The following is a 15,204-nucleotide window of genomic DNA, read 5'->3' as shown; positions in this document are numbered from 1 at the left end:
TGCGGCTGGGATCACTCACAGATGCCTCAGGGAGGCGGCCAGCCCTGAGTCACGCTGAGCGCTGAGCGGGCTGTGACTCAGCGTGACGGCGGCCCCTTGGCTGCGCCTGGGTTGATTTGCGCGCCGCTTGTTTTCTGCAGAAGACAAGGCCGTCTCGGATTAGACTGCTCCTCCTAAACAACCAGCAATTGTTTTTCTTCCTCAAAGTGCAGTTTCCCTCTGGCACAACCAAAAATAAACACAAACCAGGCTCCTGCCAAAGGAGGGGCAGTCCCTGGGGCGCCCACCGCACGCAAGTGAGAGCTCGCAGGCCACCTGCCAATCATGAATCTGTTAAGGAAGCGGCCACGAAGGCAGAGAAACCTCTCCCATCACAGGTTGCGAGCACAGGGGCGCTGACTGTTGAGTTGGCGCTCTGTTTATTTCCCCAACTGCCTCCTCTCAGGTTCTGTCCCAACTGCTGGACTCACTGCCGCGTGGGCCTGAGCACATTTCCTTGGCAAATTGTCCTCGGTGGAAGTTTTTTCTTCTCGATTTGGTGAGTCAGAGCTGGCTCACACACAAACACCAAGCAGCAGCCTCAGGGACTAAAGTGCTTTAAGGACACGAGGACCTATCCTCCCTCCTCCTATCTCAGTGGGGTGGGCGCAGAGTTCCTGAAACCTGGCCCAGTGCAGTTCATTTGACAGGGAGAGGCTGAAAATGCAAATCACCCCAGCGTAGGTGAGTGCACAGCAAAGACCACGACCTGGCTGCAGCCTATCCTAAAATCCTGAAGGCAGGAAACACCGTGCCCACAGGAAGAGCTGGGCAGCCTGAACCATACTAAGATGTCCCAGGGTGAACCGGAGCCACTGGTTAGTCACACTGACTTCACATTTCCTTCGTGAGAAGGAACTGAAGACAGATTCCAGAACTTGCTGTGTGTAGAATGTATAGTTCATTGCATGTAAATAAACTCATGTGGTTCCAAATCTATAGGATCAATTCAGCCATTTTAGTGTTATGTCCATGACATCTGAATTTATAAAAATCTAAGTGTCCCTAGCTAGAGATACCTGAAACTAAACAGGCCCTACTTATTATTCATTTTATTTTTGAATAGATAATTCATTCATATATTCAGATATCAAATCCTCATAAAATGATATACATTAAGAATTCTCACTTCCATGCTGTTCTCATTCCTCTCTGCTCCCATAAGCAACCACTTTTACTGCTTTTTAATACATCCTTCCAGTGTATCGTTATGCAAATATAAACAAAAATTAATATACTTCTGTGGTTGTCAGAATAATGGCCTCCCAAAAATGTCCATGTGCTAATCCCCAGAACCTATTAATTTGTTACTTTATGTGGAATAAGGACTTTGCAGATGTGATTGAACTGAGGATCTTGAGATTGGAGATTATTCTGGATGACCCCAGTGGGCCCAATGTAACCACAGGTGACCTTCTAAGGGGGAGGCAGAAGGGTCAGAGTCCGAAAAAAAGAGAGCTTGGAAGATGCTATACTGTTGGTTTTGAAGATGGAGGAAGGGGCCATGAACCAAGGAATGCATGCAGCCTCTAGAAGCTAACAAGGCAAGGAAATGGATTGTTTCCTAGAGCCTCCAGGAAGGCAGTGTTCCTTAGACTTCTGACCTCCAGAACTAGCAGTGAATAAATGTGTGCTATTTTAAACCACTAAATTAACAGTAGTTTGTTACAGAAACCACAGGAAATGAACACAACTATTTCCACCTTTTTCTTTTTTAAAAACTGTTATTTTAGGTTCAGGGATGCATGTGCAGGTTTGTTATATAGGTAAACTCATGATATGGGGGTTTGTTGTACAGATTATTTCATCACCCAGGTACTAAGCCTAATACCCAGTAGTTATTTTTTCTGATCCTTTCCCTCCTTCCACCCTCTGCCTTCAAGTAGGCCCCAGTGTGTGTTGTTCCCCTCTTTGTGTCCACGTGTTCTCATCATTTAGCTCCCACTTATACATGAGAATACATAGTATTTGGTTTTCTGTTTCCGCATTAGTTTGCTAAAGATAATGGCTTCCAGCTCCATCCATGTTCCCAAAAAGACACGATCTCTTTCTTTTTATGGCTGCATAGTACTCCACAGTGTGTATGTACCATATTTCCACTGTTCACAATAGCAAAGATATGGAATCCACTTTTTTCTTAAATGAAAGTTAGCATACTCTGTATAGGGTAACCCAAAAGCCTTGGCGGAACTTTAGGCATTAATAATTTCAGAATTATAAATGCTACAAACAACATCACTTGGAAGTTGTATTATATAAATCTCTTTTACACTTATTTAGTTTTGTGAATTTTAAATAGTACATTTTATTTTTTGTTGCAGTATCTCTGATCGAAGATAGAAAACAATAGTGAAACAAAAACATTAAGTTTAAAATTTATTATTCCAAGTTCACAAGACTAAATAAGTGAATAAGAAATGTATACAAGGCTGAGCATGTTGGCTCATGCCTGTAATCCCAGCGCTTTGGGGGACTGAGGTAGGTGGATTGTTTGAGCTCAGGAGTTTGAGACCAGCCTAGCAACATGACAAAAACCTGTCTCTACCCAAAAAAAAAAGAAAATCAGCCAGGTGTGGTAGTACATGCCTGTAGTCCCAGCTACTTCAGAGACTGAGGTAGGAGGGTCGCTTCAGCCCAGGAAGTTGAGGCTGCAGTGAGCGGTGGTGGCACTACTGCACTCCAGCCTGGGAAAAAGAGTGAGACCCTGTCTCAAAATAAAATAAAATAAAATAAAATAAAATAAAATAAAATAAAAAGCTCTTTCCATGCCTAATGCTGTCATGGTTGTGGTCCCAAGAAGCATCTGAAATGGGCAGCAGCTCCATAGCATTTGATGCTGGATAAATTGACCTGTGTGTTTGCTCCTCATTGATCCACCCATCCCCACAAGCTAAGAGAGTGTCTCTCCCTCATCTTTTCCTAAAGAACAGACTTAAGAATGTCGGACATGAGATGAAGTAAAGAAGATTTGCATGCACAGTTTCATTAAGATCAATGGCAAGGTCTGAACTAATGTAACCTACCCTGCTGGATTCATGGACGTCATGAGCACTGACAAGACAGGAGAGAATTTCTATCTGATCTATGACACCAAGGCTCCCTTTGCTGTACATCGTACTGCACCTGAGGAGGCCAAGTACAGGTTGTGCAAAGTCAGAAAAATATTTGTGGACACAAAAGGAATCCCTCATCTGCTGACTCATGATGCTCATACCATCTGCTACCCTGATCCCCTCATCAAGGTGAATGACACCATTCAGGTTGATTTGGAGAATGGCAAGATTACTGGTTTCATCAAGTTCAACACTGGAAACCTGTGTATGGTGACTGGAGGTGCTAACCTGGGAAGAATTGGTGTGATCACCAACAGAGAGAGGCACCCTGGTTCTTTTGATGTGGTTCATGGGAAAGATGCCAACAGCAACATCAACAAACCCTGGATTTCTCTTCCCCAAGGAAAGGAAATGCGCCTCACCATTGCTGAAGAGACAGACAAGAGACTGGTGGCCAAACAGACCAGTAGATGAAATGGTCTCTGGGTGACATGTTAGATCTTTGTAAGTAAGTAAAAATAATATGGGCCGGGCGCGGTGGCTCAAGCCTGTAATCCCAACACTTCGGGAGGCCAAGGCGGGGTGGATCACCTGAGGTCAGGAGTTTGAGACCAGCCTGGCCAACATGGCAAAACCCCTTCTCTACTAAAAATACAAAAATTAGCCAGGCGTGGTGGCTCGTGCCTGTAATCCCAGCTACTCGGGAGGCTGAGGCAGGAGAATCACTTGAACCCGGCAGGCAGAGGTTGCAGTGAGCCAAGATTGCACCACTGCACTCCACCCTGGGTGTCAGAGTGAGACTCTGTCTCAAAAATTAATTAAAATAATAATCATATGGCATGATTAATCTAAAAAAGAAAGAAATGTATACAATTAAGTTTTCAAATCATGTTTCTTCTATGTTTATAGTACTTGAACTTCTAACATTATAAAAGTTTCGAACTGCAGTAAGACTTTTGGGATACAGTGGATATTGCTCAGCACTTTGATTTTTGTCAGTGAACAATATATCCTAGGGTTTTTGTGTCAATATGCAAGGGCCTCTTTTTTTCTTTTATGGTTGTACAATGTCCTCTCCTGTTGGCGTACCACAGTTTATTTAGGCAGTCCTCTATTAATGGATACTTGGGTTTTTAATTATGAAGTGTGCTACAGTGGGTAATCTTGTACATATATCATTTTGTGTTGTGCAGGTAGATCTGTAAGTAAATTATCAGAAGTAAGGATGTTGGGTCAAAACCCTACTCTTTAGAAACAAGATTTGCATGAGCTTATTTGCAGGAAAGAAAAAAGAAGCAATAATAGGATGTTATAGATTGTTGGTAGATTGTGGTGGAGAGTGGTAGACTCTGGCAAAGGTGGCTACAGTCCCGTCTCTGTGTGTGCTCCGGTTCACTGTGACTTTGTCGCTCCTATCATCAAGAGGTCAAGTTTATTTATTTACACATTTATTTTTATTGACACGTTAGATGTACATATTTTCAGAGTACATGTGATAATTTGATACATTCATATAATCAAATCAGGTAATTGGGATATCCATCACTTTTTTTTTTTTTTGAAACAGGGTCTCTCTCTGTCGCCCAGGCTGGAGTGTGGTGGCATGCTTAGGCTCATTGCAGCCTGGACCTCTCAGGCTCAAGCGACCCTCCCACTTCAGCCTCCCCAGTAGCTGGGACTACAGGCTTGCACCACCACACCTGGCTAATTTTTTGTATTTCTTGTAGAGAAAGGGTTTCACCATGTTGCCCAGGCTGGTCTCAAACTCCTAGGCTCAAGCAATCCACCTGCCTTGGCCTCCCAGAGTGCTGGGATTATGGATGTGAGCCACTGCACCCGGCCAATATCCATCACTCTAAATAATTTTCTTTTCTTGATGCTAAGAACATTCAAATTATTCTCTTCTAGCTATTTGGAAATATATAATCAATTAATGTTAACTATAGTCACCTATATCAAACATATCAAACATCAAACTATATCAAACTATATCAAACATCAGGTCTTATATCTTCTCTCTCGTATATATTTGTACCCATTAATCAAAGGTTAAGTTGACTTCCTGACTCCTGGAATCTGGGCTGGCTAGTGACTGGCTTTGGCTAATAGAATGTGGAGAAAGTGATATTATAGGACTTCCATGCTGGAGCCTCGAGAAAAGGCCTTGCAGCTCCCTCTGTCTCCTTCTGAACCCTGAGTCCTCCATGAGAAGCCTGGGTGCCTCCACCAGGATGAGAGAGCCAGAGAGTCGGAGAGCCAGCAGCCAGCACAGGTGGGAAGGCAGTCATGGACCATCCAGCCCCACTGGAGCCTGTGGATGACATGGAAGTGACCCCAGGCCAGACAGCAGGAACTCCGAGCCAAGCCCAGCCCAGTCATCAACCCAGAGGCCTGCTGTTGTTGAAAGTTTTGAGGTGCTTTATTATGCAGCAATAGAAAACCCATGCCTCAGAGAAGTAGTTTCTCTTCACAAAACTTATTTGAAAAGATATACAGTATGTTAGTCACAGCAGGTAAATAACTTTCAGAGTAGCCTGTGGACTGTCAAGAAATTTTCTGAGCAAGTCCAATTCAGCTCGTCTTGTTTAGCAGGGAGTGTAGGAACTATGGATCCATACCTCAACCCTGAGCACGCCCAAAACCTGGCTGACTCACCAAACTATCTCACTTTCACAAAGAGACAACGGAAGGCTGAGTGTGTGTCAGAGGGTGGCTAGGTGAAGGGGTCCCCACCCCCGCCCCCACCCACTGTGAGGCATTGCGTTTCACTGCTGGGCAGCTTCCAAAAGGGAAGGAAATCCACTCCTACAGCATCCCTTCTGACACACATTAAGGCTCTTCTGAGTTCAAAAAATCAGGAAAATGAAGAGTCTGAAAGTGGCCTGTTTAGCTTAATCAGGCTCAAAGGAAAAAATATGTTTGATTTCCATTTTTGAACTAGTACACCAGAGTTTTCAACATCAAGAAAATCAATTTAATGTGTTGCAACTAGTATTTTTAAAAATCATATTTGTACACTCATGTTCATAGCAACATTATTCACAGTAGCCAGAAAGTGGAAGCAATGCAATGTCCATCGATGAATGAAAGGATAAACAAAATGTTATTATCTATCTATCTATCTAGATTATGTGTGCATCCAGTGGAATATTACTCAGCCTTAAAAAGGCAAGAAATTTGGACACATGCTATAACATGGAGAACCTTGAGGACATTATGCCAAATCAAAGAAGCCAGTCACTAAAGGACAAATATGATTCCTCTTATATGAGGTGCCTAGAGTAGTTAAGCTCAGATGCAGAAGTAGAATGGAGGTTACCAGAGGCAAAGGAGGGGAGATAGGGAATTACTGTTTAATAGGTATGGAGTTTTGGATTAGGAAGATAAAAAATGTTCTGGAGATGGATAGTGATGATGGCTGCACAGCAGTGTGAGTGTAATTAATGCACAGAACCACACACTTAAAAATTAACATGGTTCTTTTTATGATATAAATATTTTACAATAAAAAATAAAAAGAAGTAGAATAAAATATAGGTTGCATAGATGTGTTTGTGTGAAAATTTATCAAGATCTACACTTATAATCATGTACTTTTCTGCCTATTTGCTATGCTTCAATAACAGAATTAATTATTAAAAACCCAAATATAATAGAAGATGTCAGAATGCACTGCCCATAATAAGGGTAAGTGTTGTTTTGTGAAACTTTTGTTATAGTTAGAAGTGTGTGTGTGTGCACGCATGCGCGTGCTGCATCATGATATTAAGTGTATTTTGGATTGTGGTTTTTAAAAAATTGAAGAAACATTATGCTGGGGCTAGTCACCATTTCTTAGTGTGCAGTTCCTTCCATCTTGAATTTGATACGCTTTTCCCAGTGGAAGTAATTTAATTTTGACATTGATCTATTCAAGCAGAAAAATCCTTTCCCTGGGGTCTTTTCATCATAATCATTTTTCTCCATCTGACTGCTCACACTAACTAGATTGCATATGCTAGATTAACCAGTAAATTCATGAACAGACTTTATCATTTTGCTCCATGGACTGTTCATGAAAGCATTAGCAGCGTACATCATGATGAGAGATTATGATATGAGCTTTATGCTTCAATTCAGAAAAACTACAGTTCCTTTAAACCATAGGGTGTTTGAATTTTAAAATTCCTTGGTGGTTATGGTTTTAAAGCTCTTGTGCTCATAGGAATCTCCTTTGTAACATCTAAAACAGTGGGTTGTTCATCCAGTGCTTGAACACTTCTGATGACAATAAGGCATCTCAGCCCATTGATTCATTGCTGGGTAGCCTCCAACTCTAGAAAGCTTATAAGGGTAGTTTTATGGCAGAATTAGGTGGTGAATCACCCTGAAGCCCGAAGAGGCATCTGTGATCAGCTAAGCCTTGGTCAAACAAACAGGTGCCTGGAACCATTTGTCATCCACATTTCAAAGACATCCTTCATGGGGCATGTGTATTGGTTTAAAAGGGTGCACTTTAATTTTCTGTGTCTTTTAATAGAATGGAGCACTTAATGCCAGGTACTTCTAAAACAGGAGAGGAGGCATTTCTTTAGGTATTGTGAACAAAGGATCAGTGACTGCACACTGATGATTCCTTTCTATCTTTATGGTCCTGGGGAGAAGACTCTCATGACCATGGGGCATCTTTCTCTTGGATCCATGTGGCCCCTGCTCCCCACACCCTCCCTCTTACAGAGGGGGAGTGGGGAGTGGGGGCCCTGAGGTGCCCTAGCAATGCCTATGGCTGATGGGTGAGTCTAATTCTAGGGATCAGTATTTGGAAGTCCACTTGATTATATAAGCCACATCTTCAATTATCAGTTTTATCCATAGTGAAGGTAGTATTTTGGCCTTCCTTTGCCTTATTTTTTTGACTTTAAGCATGTTACTCATTAGGCCACTGGAATGCAACAACATAGACTTCTATATCCAACTGGCTAAAGAAAGCTGCACAACTGGGCAGATTTGTGAAACTCCAAGTTAGACCCCAACCCTCTATGGCTATTCCTCAGCCCTTCTACCTGGCTTTGGCCAATTTCCTTTCCCATCCTCCTCACCACTTATTCCAAATCTTCCCCAATCATCAAGTCCCTAATCCCTACGCTTACTGCCAGCACACAACATCATCCCTCCACCCTCAAAGAGAAAAGCGAGATGCCAGTGAAATAGATCTACTCCCTCTTTCCCTTTTATGAAAGCTTCTCTTGGGAAAATAGAGAAAATGACAAGTCATAGACATTCTAAAATTATTAGACTTATAGGCAGGAGGAAAAAATCTTTCTGTGGTTATTTTCAGTTACCAGTACACTGTGCAGGAAAAATTAAATGAAACAGTAGACAAAGTAAAAACTAGAAAAAAGAAAAGAATAAAAGAAAAAGAAGTAGATGAGCCCTCCCCCAAAAAGATACAATTATTTCACAGCTTTCTTGTCATATATTCACAGCATATCTATTTCCACCTGAACTTCCCCTGAGTCTTGGAGGATGAAGTGTCCTTCCTCAATAAAGGCAATTTCCTAAACTCAGGCACTAGTCTATTTTTCCAACCCCTCCAAGATGTTTTTCCAACAACTGTTCCCTTGCTCTCAGATTGTCAACTCTCCTTGACCACTAATTTATCTATTCAGCTTGTAAACAAGTTCCCTTGTCCCAGAAATATCCCTTAATCCTGTGCCCTGGGCCGGGCATGGTGGCTCACCCCTGTAATCCCAGCACTTTGAGAGGCCAAGGCGGGTGGATCACCTGAGGTCAGGAGTTTGAGACCAGCCTGAGCAACATGGTGAAACCCCATCTGTACTAAAAATACAAAAATTAGCCAGGCATTAGGTGGCAGATGCCTGTAATCCCAACTACTTGGGAGGCTGAGGCAGAGAGAATCGCTTGAACCCAGGAGGCTGAGGTTGCAGTAAGCCAAGATCATGCCACTGCACTCCAACCTGGGTGACAGAGCAAGACTCTGTCTCAAAAAAAAAAAAAAAAAAAAAATCCTGTGCCCTGTCCATCGGTACCCCATCTCTCTTAATATTTAATCCAGATTTTTCAAACACTTTAATCTACATCCTCCCTCACATTTATCCCTCCATAATATTCCTCATGCTTCCACCAGTGCCCCTTATGCTTGCAAAGATCAGTAATATTTCAGTTCCCAGATCTCCTGATCATGGTCCACACAGAGTACTTGGCTGCACTACTCTCTTGTTGAATGCTTTTCTCTCTTGATAGGGTCCATATTTTAAGCATATTTCCATATTAACTTCTGGCACGGCCTATCATGTTTAGTCATCAATACATTTCCAGCTTTAGATGTGTGAGTTAAAACTGAGGCTCTAGGGCATGGTGGCTCATGCCTATAATCCCAAAACTTTGGGAGGCCAAGACTGGAAGATGGCTTGAGTCCAGGAATTCAGGATCAGCCTGGGCAACATAGTGTGATCCCATCTCTACAAAAAATACACACACACACACACACACACACACACACAACTGAGGCTCTGAAGAGAGAAATGGTGACCTTCTGACCAGCACTGGATTGCTGCTTTTATAAAGTCAATCTTATAAGGCAAACTTGAGAATTTCTGTGAAATTTGTACATGTTTTTTTCTAATTCTTCAGAGATCAAGAACTGTTCCTTGAGTACCTAGACCTCTGCTAAAGGGTAACTGTACTAGACCATGGCCATTTCCCATTCTATAAAAATTAGGACCCTCTGTTTATTGATAACATATTAATTTTCAATGAAGTGATTTAAGATTTTAATGAAATTTTTTCTTCATATGGGGCATTCTTCATATGATTGGAGGATGAATTTGTCTTGCATAAATGAAAATCATAATACCAGGCTAAAGACACTAGAGTTTAAGACACTTGTCCATTAATCATTCAACTGCAGAAGTCCCAAGTGCTCTAAGTACAGTGAACTACTTTGAAAAAGGGGAAACCTGTGGAGCAATGGACCTATTATTTGCCTCCCATCTTCAGGACAGCAAGAGAGAGTTGTCAATCTTTGCAATAGGAGACAAAGTGAGAGTGGGTATGGACTTGTAAGAAAAAACTATTTTTCTCCTCATACCAAATGTGGGTAAGTATGTGTATGGTTTTTCTACACCAAGCAGTTCTTCGATTATCTGCAGACACCCACTGGGTGTCCTACAATTCAATCAAATTCTGATACTATATACCTGGAGTTAGCATCAGATCTCACAAGTTAAAGGGCTCAGTCCCACAAGACTTTCCCCACATCAGACACCAATTGCAAGTCCCACACTGCATCTGTATTTCTGACTGCTAGGTACAAATCAGGAGTTCCCATGACCTCCTCCAAGGTTCAGTAATTTCCTAGAAAAGTTCATAGAACTTAGGAACATTTCACTCAAAAATGAATAATAATGGTGAAAAACTGAAAGTTTTTTCCTAAGATTAGGAACAAGACAAAGATGCCCACTTTTGCCACTTCTATTCAACACTATTGAATTATAGTCTGGAAATTATAGCCACTGCAATTAGGTGAGACAAAGAAAGAAAAAGCATCCAGATTGGAAAGGAAGAGGTAAATGATCTCTATTTGCAGATGAAATGATTTTATATATTGAAAATCCTAAAAATTATTTTAAAACAGTATTATAAGTAATAAATTCAGCAAAATGGCAGGATATGAGATCAACATACAAAAATGTTATATTGGCATACGCTAGCAATGAACAACATGAAAGGCAATTAAGAAAACAATTCCATTTACAATAACATCAAGAAGAATAAAATATTCAGATATCAATTTACCATAGAGATGTAAGATTTGTACTCTGAAAACTACAAAACATTGATTAAAGAAATTAATGAAGGCCTAAGCACTTGTAAAGATATCCCATATTAATGGATTGGAAAATATTTATTTTCTCTTTTTTTGGAAACAAAGCCTCGCTCTATCACCCAGGCTGTCATAGCTCACTGCAACCTCCAACTTTCAGGCTCAAGTGATCCTCCCACCTCCAAACGAGCTATAACCACAGGCATGCAACACCACACCCTGCTAATTTTTTACTTTTTGTAGAGATGGATTCTCTCACTGTATTGTTCAGTCTCGTCTTAAACTTCTGACATCAAGCGATTCTCTTGCCTAGGCCTCCCAAAGTGCTAGGATTGCAGGCACAAGCCACCACAGCCAACCAGAAGACTTATTAATAAGATGGCAATACTCCTAAAATGATCTAGATTCATTGCAATCTGTAACTTTCCCTACTACCCAGCAGCTGGATGACGTAACAACCTCCGCCTCCCGGGTTCAAGCGATTTTCCTGCCTCAGCCTCCCAAGTAGCTGGGATTACAGGTGCCTGCCACCAAGCCCGGCTAATTTTTGTATTTTTAGTAGGGACAGGGTTTCACCATGTTGGCCAGGCTGGTCTCGAACTCCTGACCTCATGATCTGCCCACCTTGGCCTCCCAAAGTGCTGGGATTACAGGTGTGAGCCACCATGCCCAGCCTGATTGAATGTTTTCTGAATGAGAAGAATCACTTTCAACTACTGTTATTGAAGCAGGATATTTCCCTGACCCCTTCGTGGGCGGGAACTGGAATGCATGGGTGCTAGAACTAGCTGGTCATTTTGGTGCCGGCAAGGGTGGACTCCACTCACTGGGTCCCGCTGTGTTCCACTGCTCACTGGAGGGGGAGTGCAGGTGAGTGGCTGCAGGAGCCGGGGTGAGTACTTTGGGTGCCAGCAGGAGCAGAGCAGAACTCCGTGTGGGCCCTGTGGCAGCATCTACCCCGCGACCCCTGAAGCCCCAGAATGAGTATTACAGTGCCCTTTCAGCTTTGCCATGTGAGGACAGCTTACCTGTTTACAGCTCAGTGGAGGGTCAATGTGACAACCTTTTGTACCTGAGTTCTTGTCTGGCATCAAGGAGGAAGAGGTCGTGTGAACGAATTGGAGATAGTAAATGTGGGGGATTTTATTGCCCATGAAAGTGACTCTCAGTGGGAAGGGGAGCTGAAAAGGGGACAAAATTGGAAGGCGGATTTCCCCTGGAGTCCAGCCATCCCTGGCCAGACTCCTCTCTGAAGCTACGCTGTCAAGCTGTCCCTCTGAAGTCAAGCCACTTCTCTCTGATGTCCAACTGTAGTCTCTGACTTCCAGCTGCTTCTCCTCTCTGCTGGCTGAGTTCTCAGGTTTTTATGGGCACAGGATAGGGGTGGGGGTGACCCAAGGGTGGTTTTGGAAAAGGCAACATTAGAGCGGGAAAACAGGGATGAAAGTCCTCGTTTTGGGCCACAGTTTTAGGCTTTTCGCCTTGAGGGTGGGGCCCTAGCAAGGGCCCAGAATTTCCCTGCCTCCTGTCGCTATCATTATTCTGCCCAGAATTCTGCCCAGAATTTCCCTGCCTCCTGTCCCTATCATTATTATATACTGAATGGATTTAGAAATTACTTTTTGTTGGCCAGGTGCGGTGGCTCATGCCTGTAATCCCAGCACTTTGGGAGGCTGACGCAGGTGGATCGCTTGAGCTCAGGAGTTAGAGAGACCAGCCTGGGCAACATGGCAAAACCTTGTCTCTACAAAAAATATAGATAGATAGATATAGATATAGATACATAAAAATTAGCCAGGCATGGTTGCATGGTGGCATTTGCCTGTATTCCCAGCTATTTGTGGGGCTGAGGCAGGAGGATCATTTGAGCCAGGGAGATCAAGGCTGCAGTGAGCCAGGTTTGTGCAACTGCACCCCAGCCAGGGTGACAGAGTGAGACTCTGTCTCAAAACAAGAAAATTAGTTTTTGCTGCAGATTTGACAATGTGTCTTCATTAAGTTAAGCTAAAATTACAAGGCAAAATAGCACTTCAATGCAAATGTTACACTATGGTAAAGTCATTTTAATGGTTAATTTTAGTTGTCAACCTTTTAAGTGGGTTAAGGAATACCCAGATAGCTTATAAAGCATTTTTTCTGGGTATGTCTGTGAAGGTGTTTCCAGAAGAGGTTGGCATTTGAATCAGTGGACTGAATAAGGAAGATCTGCTCTCATCCAGTATGACCAGGCAACATCCAATCGGCTGAGGGCCTAGATAGAACAAAAAGGCAGAGGAAAAGGAAATTTGTGCACTCTCTTGTGCTCTCTCTCTCTCTCTCTCTCAGTCTCTCTATTCTGGAGCTAGGACACACTTCTGCCCTTGGACATCAGAACTCCAGGTTCTCCAGCCTTTGGATTCCAGGACTTGCATCAGCAGCGCCCCTGCTTCTCAGGCCTTTGGATTTGGACTGAGAATTATACATTAGCTTCCTTAGTCCTGAGGCCTTCTGACCTGGATTGGGCCATGCTACCAGCTTCCTTGGTTCTCCAGGTTGCATGTGGCCTGTCGTGGGACTTCTCAGCCTCCATAATCTCATAAGCCAATTCCCCCAATAAATCCCCTTTTATATATTTATATCTACATCTATATCCTATTGGTTCTGGTCTCTGGAGAACCCTAACGAATGCAGATTTTAGTGCTGAAAATGAGGTGGTGCTATAACAAACACCTAAAAATGCGGAAGCGGTTTTGGATCTGGGTAATGGGTAGAGGCTGGATCAGTTTTGAACTGCATACTAGAAACACCCTAGATGGCCATGAATGGAGCATTAAAGGCAGTTCTGGTGAGGTCTCAGAAGAAGAGGAACGCTGTAGAGAGCCTCGGTCTTCTTAGAGATTATCTAAGTGGTTGCAATCAGAATGCTGGTAGAGATGTGAACAGTAAAGTCCGTTCTAATGAGAACTTAGATGAAAATAAGGAAGATCTTTTCGGAAGCTGGAGGAAAGGCCATCTTTGCTACAAACTAGCAAAGGAACTTGGCTGAAATCCTTTGCTAGTTGGTAGCAAAGATGGCCTTTCCTCCAGCTTCCAATAAGATCTTGTGTCCGTGTTGTGAATTGTGTCCGTGTTAGTACTTTGTGGAAATCAGAACTTAGGAGTGATGAACTAGGACATTCGACAGAAAAAATCTCTAAGCAAAGTGTTTCAGGGTGCTGCATGGCTTCTCTTGACTGTTTATAATGAAATTCAGAAAGAGAAAAATGAATTAAAAATGGAATTTATATCAAAAGGGGAGCAAAGGGCTGGGTGCAGTGGCTCATGTCTATAATCCCAGCACTTTGGGAGGCCAAGGCAGAAGGATCACTCAAGCCCAGGAGTTTGAGACCAGCTTAGGCAACATAATGAGACCTCATCTCTACAAAAAATAAACAAAAATTAGCTGGGCATGGTGGTGCATACCTGTAGTCCCAGCTACTTGGGAGACTGAGGTGGGAGGATTACTCAAGACTGGGAGATCAAGGCACAGTTGAACCGAGACTGTGCCACTGCACTCAAGCCTGGTTGAAGATAAGGAAAATTCTCAGCCTAGCCATGTTGTTAAAAATGAAAAAGTGTGTTTGAGCAAGAACATCAAGGGTGTGACCAAACAAAATATTGCTAAGGAGATTAGTATGGACAGAAGGAAGCCAGATGCTATTCATCAAGACAATGGGAGAATGACTCCAAAGGCACTTCAGAGATCTTTGAGGCTGCCACTCTCGTCACAGGCCCAGAGTGCTAGGGCCTTGAGGGAAGAACGTTTCAAAGGAGATCCCAGGGCACCCATGGGACTTTGGGGCTCACTGCCCAGGGGCACCCCAAGCTTCTGTTCCCTGAATTCTGGTGCAGTACTCCTTGACCACCCCAGCTGTGGCTCAGGGGGCCCAGATGCAACTTGGGTCAACAATCCAGAAGGCACAGTATGTAAGCCTTGGTGGCATACATGTGGTGCTAACTCTCCAGGCATGCAGAATGCAAGAACAGTGGAAGCATGGCTACCTCCACCTAGATTTCAAAGGGTGCCTCACAACCTCAGTCTCAAAGCCCTGAACTGCCACAAGGCAGGGTGTGGCAGAGAGTCCCCACTACGGCAATGCCCAGCAGAGCTACAGGGTCAAGACCACTGCAGAGAGCCCCCCATAGGGCAATGCTTAGTGAGGCCATGCAAGACAGCCACCCCTAAAAGCCCCAAACCTGTAGAGCTTGCAATGCCAGCCAGCATGCAATGCCAGCCAGGAAGAGCCATAAGTATCCAACTCCAACTCC

At 43.2% G+C, this 15,204-nt stretch overlaps 1 pseudogene; it reads left to right on the top strand.

Moving 5' to 3' along the window:
* Positions 1 to 2,686: 2,686 nt before the first annotated feature.
* LOC101151187 (small ribosomal subunit protein eS4, X isoform-like) lies at positions 2,687 to 3,566 on the top strand (annotated as a pseudogene).
* Positions 3,567 to 15,204: the final 11,638 nt, after the last annotated feature.

The sequence above is a fragment of the Gorilla gorilla genome, chromosome 17 (genome assembly GCF_029281585.2).
Source record: "Gorilla gorilla gorilla isolate KB3781 chromosome 17, NHGRI_mGorGor1-v2.1_pri, whole genome shotgun sequence".
In the NCBI taxonomy this organism is placed as follows: domain Eukaryota; kingdom Metazoa; phylum Chordata; class Mammalia; order Primates; family Hominidae; genus Gorilla; species Gorilla gorilla.
This window is presented reverse-complemented; position numbering and strand designations above follow the sequence as displayed.